This window comes from Cibotium barometz, chromosome 55 (assembly GCF_041138505.1).
Source record: "Cibotium barometz isolate CiBa-2024 chromosome 55, ASM4113850v1, whole genome shotgun sequence".
NCBI classification, from domain to species: domain Eukaryota; kingdom Viridiplantae; phylum Streptophyta; class Polypodiopsida; order Cyatheales; family Cibotiaceae; genus Cibotium; species Cibotium barometz.
This window is the reverse complement of record NC_141100.1, coordinates 22,778,510-22,794,900: the sequence shown is the minus strand read 5'-3', so window position 1 is coordinate 22,794,900 and position 16,391 is coordinate 22,778,510.

Below are 16,391 nucleotides of genomic sequence, written 5' to 3'. Positions count from 1 at the left end.
GCACAATGAGACATAGCGCCATTCTACCATTTACAATCTTGATATTTTATGCATGCACTAGAAGAGAATGGTCCTAGGGCCATTTGAAACTACATTATACTTACAAGAATGGCCCTAAGGGAATTATCTACCTTCTTGTTACCCTTAAGAATGGCCCTCATGCCATTCTGAAGCCCATCATGGATGGTCCTACTCTTACTCTCTCTCTCTCTCTCTACTGTATATCTCCCGCTCTATAAGGTTCTAGAGTACTTATTATGACGTATTTTTAAACTAGGGGTTTTTATTACGCATTGTAGCTTTTGTATTGGTACGGATTATGGAAGAGTGTGTTGATGGTCTTGAAAATAGCATCAACAAGGACCAATGGGGGCTTCCCCAAATGCAATGGACAATCATCATCTCTTTATATGTATAGATGTAGTTGATGGTCTTGAAAATACCATCAAGGACCAATGGGGACTTCCCCAAACTTAACAAGCACAATTTCATGTGGTACCGATGGCTTACTCGTGATCATGCATGAAAATATCATAATTTCTCGGAACTCTTTTGATTTTCCTCTCGCAAGCAAGTCTGGCCCATAGAATGGGACACCATAGATCACAACAAAACTCACTAATGTATCATATAAATAGATCTTGGTGTTTGGATCTTGGAAGTAATCTTGGAAACACTATCTCTATCACGAGGAGGCTTAGAGAGAGAGAGAGAGAGAGAGTACTTACGTCTAAAGACCCAATGAGTCTTATATATGTTCCATGTGTAAAGTGGATAGAAAAAAAGTTATAAAATGAAATATATAGGTAGTCCTTAAATTAAAGGTTAACTTGATACCTTTATTAAATTATACATATATATAATATAGTATACATTTACATATGTACTATGTTGTATATAGTGCTTAGTGGCAAGTGCTAAGTATATATTATATATAATGTAGTATACATATACATATGTAATGTGCATATGGTATATACATATGTACTATGTAATATATAGTGCTTAGTGGCAAGTGCTAAGTATATATTATATAATAGTAATTAATATATAACAACCTAATTGTAGTTAATTAAACTAATTAGTTAATTAAACTAATTATAACCTAATTGTAGTTAATTAAACTAATATATAACAACCTAATTGTAGTTAATTAGCCTAATTATAACCTAATCATAGCGTGTAATTAAACTAAGATTTTTAGGTTTGTCCACGTATCACGATAGTAGCGCGCAACAAGTGAGGGGATGGCGGAGGGCAGCTGAAGTTCTATCACGACGGTAGCATGCAGCAAGCGAGGGGAGGGCGGCGTAAGAAAATGAAGACTAGCTATTTGGGGTGGCTTTAGTCCGAGGGGAGGGCAGTGGGCAAGAGTGCAGGCGGTGGACAATATTGCTCACATCTCTCTATCTAATTAGTTTAAAATCTAATCAATGTTAGTTTCTAATTTGTGTGTAATTAGTGTCAGTTTCTAATTAGTGCTACAATGTAGTTAGTGTTTAATTATTTTAGTTTAAGTATTGCTTAATTAGTTTAGTTTAGAGTTATTTAGTTTAAAATTAGTTTGTGCATATGAAATAATCTTACTTTAGTAAATAAGAAAATCAAACTAGAAGGAAGTGTGCAAAGCATTGAATGATAAAAGAGGCATGGAGCTTACGGCTTGTGTAATGCCAATCATAGAAAAGAGATGTACATAGAGCTAGAAAGCTAGTTTTGGGCCCCTAAATTGTAAATGGACGACCGGCCATTGTGAAATGAGAGCTCTTGTATATAAGATATTTTATGAAATATAAAAGGGGACAATACCATTAGTATCATTTGAGTTTTTCCTCTCTCTCTCTCTCTCTCTCTCTCACTCTCTCACTCTCTTGAGCTTGTGGATGCATGCTTGTATTGTGGATGCTTACATGCTTGATTGTGGTTGTGTATGCTTGTAGGGATGGTGATAATCTAGCTTCTCCCCTCCTCTCCCCTGTCTTGTTTCTCTTCCAAGGTCCCTCTTCCATGCATGTGGCATGGAGTGAAGGTTGATCATTCCATGGCTCCTTCCTTCTTGCTCTTCACCTAGCTCTATCTCCACTTAGGTGACACAAGTGGTGGTGGAGTGATCCCCTAGCGGCCTCACAAAGGGGAGTTAACCCTCATTAGGGTTGGCTAAGTGTACATCTTTGACTCGACCCTTGCATGGTTGTTTCTCTTCTTCCTTCTCTCTCTCATGTGCAAGGTTGTATGTTTGGATTAATATATTTGGTGCCGTTGCCAGGGATAGCACGTAGCTTAGGGTCCTCCTCTTATTTCATTTGTTAAAGTCCTCATTTGGCCCGGTTAGAGTGCAAATCCACAGGTTGCTTTGCTTGTATTTGAGTTGTTGTTTGTTTGTTTAACGGTGTTCCATGGAGCCATGGAGGCCAACTGGAGCATTGGAGCATTGAGGTCTTCACCAAGTGTGGAAGACACAAGTAAGTGTTCAATCTTTGCCCTTGACATTCATACAATTTTTGATTTTTTGTTCATCTTTCATTAAGTTTGCACCATAGCTTAATTATCAAATTAATCTTAAATTTTTAGGTTTCTTTAAGCATTCTAGGCATCAATAGGTAGTTAGAGATTAGATCTATCTCCCTATCAAATAAAAAATCCCCAAAAAATATAGGAAAGATACCTGAATTTGTAAAAATCAGAGGAGAAAACAAGGCAAAAATCCCATATTGGATGAACTTCTGAGAAGTGAACGGTCGTTCCATTCATAGGACACGGCCGTGGAAAATGTGCCATGCCCGTACCATTCCTTCTAGGTAAATCTGGGAATATATTCAGCCTTTAATTTGGAAGTTAGCATTAAAAAGAGAATATTTACATTAAGTACGCATCAATTGTATATTACCAAGGGGTACAATTGCACTGTCAGAGAATATTGTAGGTGGCAGTTAGACCTGCAGCTTAAATTCTCTGAAAACTGGAAGTGCCATGGCCATTCCATTCGTGCTGCGGCCATTCCTTCCCATAAGTGTATGCCCATTCCAACGTGTTCCATTTGTGCCACACTCGTGTCATTCTCTTTTGCCCCTCCTCCAGCAAGTGTACGTCCTCTGTGCCATTTTCTTGCCACGCCTGTACCTTCTCCATCCAAAAGCACACACTCGTTCCTTCCTAAATCCATGCACGTGTCTTTTAGGAAGCGTACGTCCATGCCATTAGCTTCTTGAGTACGCCTGTTCCCTTCAGAAGTGTACACTCATACCATCTCAAAGCGTACGTCCATACCATTCAAAAAAAAAGAATGTTCATAGGGGGGTTTTGCACAATAGTTCCACACATTCATGCATTTGGGTAAATTGGTGTAAAAAAACCCTCTCTTTGTGACAACGTAAACTCTCCCTAAGCTCCCTCACTCATAAGGCAGACCCATTAGTCAATACCATGTGGAGACAAATGGTGCTCGTCTTTGACAGCACCAGTGAGAGTGAACATCCGAGCATAGGAGAAACTCCTGAGACCTCGAAACAAGAGAACCTGCAACTCAGTGTATTGAGACAAACCACCTATCCAAGAGCAAGACCCTACCTCTCCCACACATTCATAGATAAGCCTTGATTTGAGGCCTCGCAACTTTATCATGGGACGCACAATATCGGAAGTGCCACCAACCCAGGGCGAGAGGTATGGAACATCAGTAGGAAAGTGAGCCCACATCGTCTCTAGATCCTAGAGCAAAAATAGGGAAAAGTGAGAGCCATCAGACCCAGACTCAACCACTAGGCTAAAGAGCCATGCCTGTCTCAGGGGTGGCCGATTCATACAAGGCCCAAAGACCCATTCTAAACCCATGGCTAGATCCATCTTCCCAAGGGCCTGAAACATCATACCAAAGGGAAAGGGCCTATCCATCCCCTCACATCACCTCAGTCCACCTATACCTGTATATCAATAATACCCACCATAGGGAGCATACCCAGGGTATCACATGGGGCCACACGAGGCACAACCCAACCCACCCATGAGACAAGGGCCTGCAATGGTCTATTATCCACCTGGCCCTGCTCCTCCACCAACCATTCCCCAACCAGCACCCGCTCCAGCCATGGTAGGGCTAACACTATAAATGTTAAGATTAGACATGGAAATAGGAAGGGGGTGGCTACAAGCATCACGCCCCTAGCCTCGGCTCAACCAGCACCAGGACCCAGAGTAGAGCGGAATAAACCTGCAAAAATCTTGAAGCTAATTACTAAGTTTGATGGGAATGGAAAACCCATCTCACATTTGGAGATGTTCAACCAGATCTATGAAGATGTTGGCCATGTGAAAGATCAAGTTAAGGTGAGTGTCTTTGGCCTCACCCTAGACGGTAAAACTGGCCAATGGTTTAGGTCCTTGAAAGCTAAGGACAAGGCCACCTTTGAAGCCTTGAAAGAGGCCTTCAAGGTAGGATATTCTTGTCAAGGGAGTAGATAGAGTCATGTTGAGCACGTGAACAATGTTAGACAAAAGGATGGTGAAACCATCCAAGATTATATTAATAGAGTCAAATATCTCCACTCGTGTTGCAGTGCCAGAGACAAGTTCTCTAATGAAAGGTTAATAGGAAAATTTCTAGAAGGTCTGGATGACGTACCCCTACACAATTCCTTGTACGCCTTGTCCCATACCTCCTTCGAGCAATGGTGCAGGAGTACTATGGACTTTGAGGATAACTTCAAGGGAACACGTTCCCAAGAACTCCATGAGGGTACATTAGAAGCCTCATTCAAGACCACTAGCACTAAATCTAATGGAAACATCAAGGAGTCCACTTTTGAACAACAAGTTGAGCAATTGGCTGCCGCTGCATTAATGCAGCAAATGAACCAACATTGGAGAACCGGATAAGGTTGGGATCGGTTTGGCCAACCCCATCTCTACCCAAAGAGGGAGCTAGTATGGTGCCTAATATGTCAAGCTAACCCTACTAGCACAGAGTGTCCACATTTGCGATTCCGTTCCACCCTGTATTGCACATATTTCCAAAGATGGGAAAATCATGAAGTTACAAATTGCTATCAGCAAATGGGTCATGGATTGCCAAGCACAGATAGAAGATGAGCCTCCTATTGCTTTTAACTTGAGCCATGCCCTTTGGTCTCCAACATGAGACCTGTTGAGAAAGCTCAGGTATATGCTAGAGAGCTCCCAGACCAGTCACCCTCACATAGGCCAACTCAAGCCAGCAACACCCACTGCAACAACAGCTACCCCCCACTAGGGAATTCGGGTAGCTGAATATCTCAGAAATATGAGGGATGACCTATTAAGGGACTAAGTTTATGTAGAAGGGTGAGAGAAGGGTGTGAGTGTTAATGGACTTGAGGTCCACTTGCTCACCTATTTAAAGGTGAAGCCATGAGGCATTTTGTATGAGAGCAAGGCCTAGTTGTATTCATAAACAACTTAGTAAGCAAGAGTTTATTCTTGTACTTTTTGAGTCTCTCCTCTCCACACACTTGATCTAGCATGAGCACCATGTTTTCTCAACATGGTATCTAGAGCTTAGGTGATTTGAACCACTTGTGGTGTAGATTAGGTCAAAAATCTTCATTTTTCTCTTATCTTTCTTGTGTGGAGCTCAACCCTCTTCCATTGGAGGCCTTCCAGCAGCCGGTAGAGGCAAAATCTCTTTGATATTTCAACATGGGAGATGTTAAGGAGGTCTAGGCACATCAAAACGTACAGGCAATTTCTGAGAAAGATCACTCTCCATCGCGGCATTGTTGACTGAGTGAGCCGCCTGCGTCTGCGCTGGCCATACAAGCATTCGCTGCCTGTGAGTGATGATGAGTGATTATTGCCTATGGTGTTTGAGGGCTTTAGTAGTCCATTGAGTAAGGACTCTACAGCTCAAATCTGAGCCTATTTCATCCACTAAAGTGCTGCCTACGATTAAAAAACCAGGCGCCCTCTTCTTCACCTTCAAGCTTCCATTAAAGCTTCAAGGTTAGATTTGTTCTTGCTCATATCATCACCTCCTTTGCTCTAATCAATCAAGTGATGAAGTAAATGTTTGTTGCTGAGCTTTCTCTTGATTTTAAAGAGTTTCTATTCAAATGAGGTATCCATAAGCCTCATGCTCAACAAGCTTCAACATCAACATCAACCTTCAAGCCTTCAAAGCTTTCAAAGTGTGCTTTTAAGCACTAATTATATTGTTTAACACTAATTAAGCTATTAATCCAACAAAGGACGGTTATTATAAAGTGTTCTTAAACACTAATAGCGTTATTAAACACTAATGGTGAACTAATCACCAAAATAAGTGTTATTTTACACTAAAAATGTGCTTTTTAGCACTAACTATGTTTTATACACACTAATGGTGATATAAATCATCAACCAAAGTGTTGCTAAACACTAAGGTGGTCTTAACCATCAAAGGAGGAGGTAATTTACATTAGAAGGCTCTTCTTCATCAACATGGAGGCCGGGAACACACCATAAGTGCCACATTCAAGTGTTCATCGTCAACCTGTTTCTTCCAAGGAGAAATGGTGCAACCATGAACCAATTGTCTTCATCTCATGAGTCAAAGAGGTTGAAGATCTCTGGTTTTTTCATCAACAAAATCAATACTTGAGTTGTTTAAACTTGAACACATGTACACTAAGTGTTCATTTACAATGTTGTTGTGTATTACCCTTGAGGCTCTTGTTTGTAAGAGGCATAGGCATGTAATAAGCCGTATGCTCTCATTTCCCAAGCCCAAGGCATTTCATTCCGCTGCATATTCTGCACTTTCATCGTCTAAGATGAGTTGTAAGGTTGAGCATAGCATCCCTAAGTGCTCTACCTTATTGGTTGTCAATGATTTTAAGCATCTGTTGGCATTACTTTTGTAAGAGGCATTGGTAACATTATGAGCCATGTCCTCTCCTTCTTGAGCCAAAGATGATAAACCTTATTTGTTTGAGTATTTACCTCAACCTGTAACTTCAAACCCTAAAGGGTATCATTTAACCAACATGCATAAAAGCTATTGTAATTGTGGAGTAGACACTGCCCTTGACCAATCCATAAGGCAAGTGGTAAGACCCTCCCTTTCCCTTCCCTATTTAAATCTACCTCATTACTCATGGAGGAGATATATTATTCAAGGAAGCATAAAGCATGTTGGAGGACCATCTAAAAGCAAACCACTTAAGCAAGGGTGGCAGCCTTGTCATGATCATTGTGTGAGAATGGTCAAGGTGGAAAGCATGTGGTGGAAGCAATGGCATGTATGTCTCAACCATGTCATGTACAAGAAGTCAAGCAAATACAAAGAATGGGGTGCACCATCATCGAGGTGTACATCTTCATCGACAACAAATAAAGACTTAGAAGGCAACATTGTATTAGCCTCTAAGGCTCTAGGAACGCATTTGTAAATCCTAGATAACCACACCACCATGACATGCTTGTATGCCTAATGTTATAAAGGCAACCTATGTCCAATACCACCTATTCCAATTCTTTCATAGTTGGTATTGAGGGGGGGTATTAAGGGACTAAGTTTATGTAGAAAGGTGAGAGAAGGGTGTGAGTGTGAATGGACTTGAGGTCCACGTGCTCACCTATCTAAAGGTGAAGCCATGAGGCATTTTGTATAAGAGCAAGGCCTAGTTGTATTCATAAACAACTTAATAAGCAAGAGTTTATTCTTGTACTTTTTGAGTCTCTCCTCTCCACACACTTGATCTAGCATGAGCACCACGTTTTCTCAACATGACCATCTTAAAAGAACAAACATAGAAATCCCCCGTCAAAATACCATATACACATAAGTGCTTAAGAATAAGCCAAGGCGATCTTCCTCAAGAAACAACCTCCGCTCCTAGAGACATTGTTGGTCTCTCCTCCTTTCTCTAGACCCATTGGTCTATTAAAGTATTTGAAAATAAAGATCCTTAGGAATGCCTTATGCCACACCTTTGTGGTGATGCACTTTGGACATCAGCCAATTTCATATGACTCCATTCTTGGGTGACGATTCATGAGGGAAAATGATGCACAATTGGGATACCGACCACATCTACATTCAAAGAAAAGGTCAAATTGTGAAGATCGACCTACACACATGGAAGGTACATCCCATGAGTGGCATACCCTTTGTAAAGGACTTAGTAACAACTACCAGATCCACTGCAATCCATCTATGTCAAACGTGCCAAAAAACACTAGATGATGAAAAGGATAGTGAGAAATGTACACCTCTTCCTAAGCCAGAAGACTCTAAGAATTAGATGCATATCCTTGCCACCCTGGACATACTTCCTAGATATACGGGAACCATGTTTGCCACAACAAACAGGTAGGAGATCACATCTCTCTACATGCTTAGCACCGCATACCTGCCTAATGTTGCCACTCAAGAAATTGAACAGGCCAATAAAGTGGAATCAACAAGGGAAACACACTCACACAAGACTCGCAGGCATAATGGATTCCCAGGGCCACAACGGTATGTTTTCCCTGACGATTCAGACACCCACTGGCTAAAATATGTCGGGGCATTGAAGCACATAACCACTTCAACCAAATATGGCACAAAAAGTTCACAAATAACTCCCTTTTGGTCCACACGACCACCGAAAATCCAATGGAACCCATTAATCCCCAACCCGAACCCAAAAATCTTAGTCACTCTGTGCGCATGGCACGCAATAAGAAGTTAGGACTGGCAAAAAAAGAAGCCAAAAATTTAATAGAAGAAGAATGATCTAGGGAAGAAGATACCAAACAGGTTCCCAAACACTTTAAGACCTTCCAGATGGCCCGACAGATTTGTGCAATATGACTCAACCCAAAGGTCCCACAATGGACAACCAGGGACCTCATATGATGGTCCTGCCAAGGTAAAGGAAATTAACTTGGCAGGCCCGCGTGAAGACCTAAGGCCAGTATGCATTGGAGATGACCTCTCTATAGAGGAAGAAACCGAGCTCATTGCTTTGCTTATAGAATTTCATGATTGCTTTGCTTGGATGTACACAGATATGAAAGGTGTACCTCCTGAAGTAGTCAAGCACACCATTCCAATGCCATTCCGATGGTTGATGGAGCAAGACCGGTCAAACAAAGGGATTATCCTATGAACCTAAAGTATTCCAAGATGGTCCGAGAAGAAATCGATATACTTATTAAGGCCAGATTTATCTATGAAATAGAGCACACAGAATGGGTATCACCCACATCGTGATAGTGCCCAACAATAATGGAAAGGTAAGAGTGTGAGTGGACCTCAAAAAGGTCAATGGTGCCAACATAAGGGATCATTATCCCTTACCCTAATTTACTCCAGGTACATATTCACCTATGAATATGCATGGATATCACTGACATTAAATTATTAAAATTAAATTCTATGCATAGAAAGATGCATAATGGAAATATTTTTATTATAAAAGTGTTGTTTTCATTGAATTTAATTTCTATGCATAGAAAGATGCATAATGGAAATATTTTTATTATAAAAGTGTTGTTTTCATTGAATTTAATTTCTACGCATAGAAAGATGCATAATGAAAATTCTTTTATTATAAAAGTGTTGTTTTCATTGAATTTAATTTCTATGCATAGCAAGATGCATAATGGAAATATTTTTATTATAAAAGTGTTGTTCTCATTGAATTTAATTAGAAAGATGCATAATGGAAATAATTTTAATATAAAAGTGTTGTTTTCATTGAGTTTAATTTCTATGCATAGAAAGATGCACAATGGAAATATTTTTGTTATAAAAGTGTTGTTTTCATTGAATTGAATTTATATGCATAGAAAGATGCATAACAAAAATATTTTTATTATAAAAGTTGTTTTCATTGAATTTAATTTCTATGCATAGAAAGATGCATAACGGAAATATTTTGTTATAAAAGAGTTGTTTTGATTGAATTTAATTTCTATGCATAAAAAGATGCATAATGGAAATATTTTTGTTATAAAAGTGATGTTTGCACTGAATTTAATTTCTATGCATAGAAAGATGCAATAACAGAAATATTTTTGTTATAAAAGTGTTGTTTTCACTTAATTTAATTTCTATGCATAGAAAAATGCATAACAAAAATATTTTTATTATAAAGTGTTGTTTTCACTGAATTTAATTTCTATGCATAGAAAGATGCATAATGGATATATTTTTGTTATAGAAGTGTTGTTTTCATTGAATTTAGTTTCTATGCATAGAAAGATGCCTAATGGAAATATTTTTGTTATAAAAGTGTTGTTTTCATTGAATTATGCATAGAAAGATGCATAATGGAAATATTTTTATTATAAAAGTGTTGTTTTCATTGAAATTAATTTCTTTGCCTAGAAAGGTGCATAATGGAATTATTTTTATTATAAAAGTGTTGTTTTCATTGAATTTAATTTCTATGCATAGAAAGATGCATAATGGAAATTGTTTTAGTATTAAAGTGTTATTTTCATTGAATTTTATTTTTATGCATAAAAAGATGCATAGAGGATTTTTTTTTTAATTTCAAAAGTGTTATTCTCATTAAAATTTATTTTTTATGCATAAAAAGATGCATAAAGGATTTATTTTTATTTTAAAAGTGTTATTCTCATTAAAATTGATTTTATGCATAGAAAGATGCATAAAGGATTTATTTTTACTTCAAAAGTGTTATTTTCATTAAAATTGATTTTTATGTATAAATAGATACATAAAGAATTTTTATATCAAAATTAGAATTCTCTTAATTTTTATGTTTAAATTCTATGAAATGATGTGAATCAGATAGATGTGAATGAAGGGATGTGAAGGGATGGATAGATGTGATGTGAATAGAGGTGATGAGATGTGAGGTGAATAGATGTGATGAGATGTGTGATGTAAATCAGATAGATGTGCATGAATGGATGGATGGATGTGATGTGAATAGGGGTGAAGAGATGTGAGGTGAATAGATGTGATGAGATGTGTTGTGAATGAGATAAATGTGAATAAATAGATGAGATGTGATGTCATGTGGATCAGGATGTAAATGAATGATATGGGATGTGAGTGGATGTATGTGAAAGAATGGATGTGAATGTATGTAAAAGAATGTGATGTGGATGTGTATGTGAAAGAATGTGATGTGCTAAAAAGAGATGTGATGTGACATGAATATATATGGATGTGAAGTGGTAGATATGAATGTATGAATAGATGTGGGTAGTCGTACAGGTGAACGATTGGATGGATATATATGAATGAGATATGATGTGGATAGAAGTGATGTGATATAATGTGGATAGAATGTATGTGATGGGATGGTTATGAGAATGTATGTGGTGGGTATGAATGAACGAATGTGATGGATATGAATGAATGTGATGTGATGGGTGTAAATGGATGTGATGTAAATGAATGTGATGGACGCGAATTGATGTGATGTCATGTGAATCGGGATGTGAATGAATGAGATGTGATGTAAATTGGGATAGATGTGATATGTGATGTGAATGTTTATGATTATGATGTGATGAGAATGGGAATGGGAATACTGATGAAATACACGAGGATTAATGTGGAACAATGTGGAAAGACGAGAGTTCGCTTCTATAGAAATTGTATTTATTACCTGTTTTTAAAATGACTATTTTATGTCAAGAATGCTGGGGAAGCATTTTGATCGTCTTGTGAATGAGGTCGTGGAGACCTAATCTAATAAAGTTGCAACAGCTGACGAAGAGTCAATGGAGAACATCTCGCGTAGCAAGGTCGGCCGAGGTCTTGACCAGCCTTGGTTCAATTAAAATGGTGAGCTTTCGGTATGGTGGATGAGGGACCGAGGAAGCGTCCTATGAGTGAAGCGCTAGGTCACTTGTGAAGGATCCTAGAGGGTGCTGACCATACGGTGCTCGGCCTCTGGGTCATCGAAGATACCCACACGTGCGTCGTGGAAGATATTGGAACAAGGAGTAAGAGTTGTTTTCTGAATTCAGGCATGGATCTGGTTGATTGACCTTGCTGGTCCTCAACGGATGAGTTCATGGTTCTTTTATATGGATCTGTTTGTTGATCTTGCTGATCTTGGACGGAGATTCCATTTTGATATGTGAATATATTGCCGAGTAGTATGAGCTAGGAACCATCAAAAAGGCCCCTGAGTGGACAGGTGGTGAGCGTTTTGGTTGCCAATGATGTCATAGGTACACCGAAGAAGGAATGATTAGAAATTAGGATTCAATCAAAGATTTTTGAGGATTATGATCAGTGACACTATGATTTTATTAAATGATTGTTTTAAAGACAGTTGAATCTGTGAAAAATGCAATTTCATATTGGGTGTGTAAGTGGTGTGACTAGTTTTAAGTTTGCATGAATATCCAGCTAGGGGGCCTGGGAAATCTTTTCCCTGGTATCAGAGATAAAACCTAACCAAATTCCTAATTGGATCCCATCACTACAGTGGTTGGGCAGTTGGCTACTAACCCATGGGACTGGATGGGGTTAGGCTGGACTGATGGATCCCTAAATAGAGACTCAATGCTGTTATGGTACGATAGATAAAGTAAATCTCGGATAAAAATTGTTCTATGGAAAAGAATCAACGGCAGTGCCTACTATCAATGAGGAAAAAAGCGTTGGTCTCTATGATCCAAGTGCAATCTTTCCCGGATGTGACTATGGGATTTATGGGTTCGGTTAGATCAGTTCAGTTAGTTAAGGCTTTTGACAACATTCGAGAAAAATTATCCTAGAGGAATCGCCCGTGCTTTCCGGGCAAGAAAAGTTTTTTCGGGTTCGGTTTTGGAAGAACTGATGGATTAGTCTCTTGTCTGGATATCCGTGGTGGGCGAGGCCCTGAGTTTGCCCCGCGCAAGAAGTGCTACTTCCACTGCTAGCACCCCTGAATTCGTTGCGCGGTGGAAGTGTTACTTCCACTGCTAGCACCCGTGAATTCGTTGCACGGTGGAGATAAGGATCTTTCAGTTGGTATCAGAGCGAATTGGCTAAAGTGGATCAATTGAGAAGCCAAAAATGTAAAAAATTTATGCAATAACAGTAAAAAGTTAAAAATGTGTGATGAAATTCATACAAATTCATATTTAAACTGAAATTCATAAATTAGTAATTGGGTCTTCAGATGGGAGTACCGCAATTATATGGAATCCCTTACTTGCTTGAGGCCTAGACATGATGGTATTTACCTTATAGTTCCAAGGACCGTGATTACCCGTATATATCGAGGATATAACTGCAGCTCTTTACTTGCAGTATATACGAGTAAATCTAAGATCTTGAAATTGTAAGCAAAAATGCTATCCAAATTATGAATTCGAATGTGGTTGATATGATTTTAAAATTCTGGTTGAGAACTGATGAGTTGATTTGGATTCTGATTGAAAAATGATGATTCCTGAATTTTGGTTGAAAAGCGATAAGTTGAGCAAAACCACAATGAGGATGAATGGGATGAGTCCCTGTGATGATGTTCGTAACTGGAATGACGATAATGACTTCAGCAAATCACTATGAGATTAGTGGATTGTGCTGACAAATTGCTCATGTTAACACGACCCAGTGAATCAAGTTAAGGAATGACAAATTAAAAATCTTATAATTGAAATTCCCATGGAGGAGTGTTCAGATGGAGATTTTGGTCTAATGGACCATTATTGTGTTAAAGATATGAATGATATGTTTTGAATGAATTGTTATCTGATAATGAGTTCTATATGAATATCTTTATCCCATGATTCTGTGAGGAACTGACCAATCCAAAGAACCCCAGAATCAGTTGAATTTAAAATCTGATTTGAATCATAAATAAAGGGACTTAACAAGAATTTTTGTATTGATAGGACCATGGATCGAGGTCAGCATGGTAGAAATGATAACCCCCAACTCGATAGGAAGAGCTCGACTTGGATGTTCGTAAAACTCTTCATAGATCGTAGCCTGGACCTTTCAAGGGTGAAGGGGAAAACTTGCGTGAGGCTGTGGAAAAGTGGATCGAAGCAATGGAAGAGTACTTTGATGTCACCGAGTACAATGAGAAGAGAAAAATGGCTCTTGCAAGGCTGAAGATAGTAGAAACAGCCAGAGTGGCATGGAGAAACCGTGCTGCGAGATAAACCGTCTAGATCGAAATACCCAAACATGGAATGATCTCAAAATTTACCTAAGGAGGAGGTTCTGTCCTCTCAGCTTTTTAGAAACAAAGATGAACGAATTCTTAGAGTTAACCCAGGGGTGCAGAACTATTAAATTATATCACCAAGCATTCGCTCTCCTCCTCAAATACTCGCCATCACTAGATGAAGAATAGCTGATGGCTAGGTTCATTTCGGGACTGAACGAACCTTTGAATATCCTGGTGAAGAATGCCAAGTTAGTTTCCATGGTTGAGGCAGTGCGGATGGCGAAGGATTTTGCCAAGGCCTTTGATGTCAAAGTCCCACCAAAGCCAGCACCATCACCTTTCAAAAGATTTTTAATTCCAGAAGGCGATTCCAACCTTCCGCCACATAAAAGATATCAGGGTCAAGCCCAGGATATGGGAAGTTCCAGAATGGAAGAAATGTCCTTTTCCCGAAACTCAATCCCCTTGGAATTCAACTTCAGAAGTTCCACCCTTGCACAAGGGAGTGAAATGCTATAACTGTCAAGGATTTGGACATCACAGTATGGATTGCCCAACTCCTTTTGGATCAAGGTTTTCGGGGCAAGGAAATCAGGGATCAAGATTGTAGACTCCAGCTCCTTCCTTCTAGAGTAATCAATCAAGGAAATCCCAAAGGTAGACCCTCTAACCAACCCACAGTATCAATCCAAAGTAATGCAAGGCCTCCGCCTCAGAACAAGGGAAGTCAAAGAGAGATGTTCCCAAATTGACCGTCCACTTCTAAGGCAGTAATGCTGGAAGTGATTGAAGAAGAAGAAGAAGATTAAAGAGATCATACTCCACTTGCTGCGAGATGAGGACATCTCGCGTTTTTTAAGTGGGGTAGGATGTAAGATTCCTCCCCATCCCCTCAAGATGTCTAGTTTCTCCCCCTATAATCAATAACCTTTTTAGAATAATAACAGATCTTGTTTCTATCTATTTTGGCCTGGAGAGAGAAAACGTCTAGAGGGAGGTAATTCAAAATTGAGATATTTTTGGATATAAAAATCCTCCTAGTGTCTAAAATGATTTCCCCTCAAAAAGAAATTCAAAAAGAACTTTCCAATGTGCAATTGGAATTAATTAAAAATAGGTATAAAGGACCTTAGCCTAAGGGTCCAGGTTTTCAGAAATTTTTGAATTATGCTCCAATTAAGGTTCCTATGGACCAATAAGAATAATCCAAATGTAGGGAGGAGATAAATTGAAGAATAAAAGAAAATCCCCCAAAAATGAGTAAATGCTCTCATAAGATGAAGAGTTGACTAAGGACAAGGTTTATTAGTTAAAAAAGAAGAGATATTTAGAGGAAATGATGCATTTTTGACACCTCAGTGTGGGGATCTCCCCTCATGAAGGAGGCGCCTATTTCACATGTGTGGAGTAGTTTTAAACTTAAAAATAATGAGATATTTTCATCTCTCCTCTCTCCTGTTTCAACTAGATCCAAAAAGTAAGCTAAACTGACCCAAAAATGGTCAAAAATTGACCAAACTGATCTGGAAAATTCTAGAATCAGTTTGCTTGGTTAGAGGCTCACTTTTTCCTATAAATGGAATCCTCCCCCTTTGTAAAAGATTAATAGTGTTTATGCACTGTTACTCTACTCCTACCCAGAGCTAATTACATTGAACTTTCTTGATAATTCAATTGTTTTTGGCTTAATCCTTTCCAAAGTAATTGGTGGCCACTCTTGCTTCAAACAAGAGTAGAACCCTCAATCCCTCAAGCCAAAGGAAAGCTTACAACTCCATGTAAGCTAAAAATTTCTACTTTTTAATTTCAAATCTATGGTTTTCTGATTTTCTTGTTTTTTATAGTTGATTAAAGTAAATGCTAATGCTATGCCTTGATGAAAAGGCCATCCCCTTCTCTTCTTTACAATTCAGCCTTTCTTTATCCTAGAATGATTAACAAATAGATTGATGAAACTTTTGTTATTGTTTACTCACTTGGAAATTGAAAATTGTGTAGATTAGAGTCCTTTATATCTAATTGGGGTTGATATAAATTGAAAATAGAATGTTAAAAATTGAGAAATGGTTAGCCATACAAAGGAGGTTATGGCAAAATTTTCTTGAATTTAGTGGAAAAGAAAGTTTATTTTTATGTTATTCTAACAGAGATTCCCACCGTTTGTGCATTCTAAAAGAAATATTCTAATTTAGTCCATGTACATATTCACCTATGAATATGCATGGATATCTCTGATATTAAATTATTAAAATTAATTTCTATGCATAGAAAGATGCATAATGGAAATATTTTTAT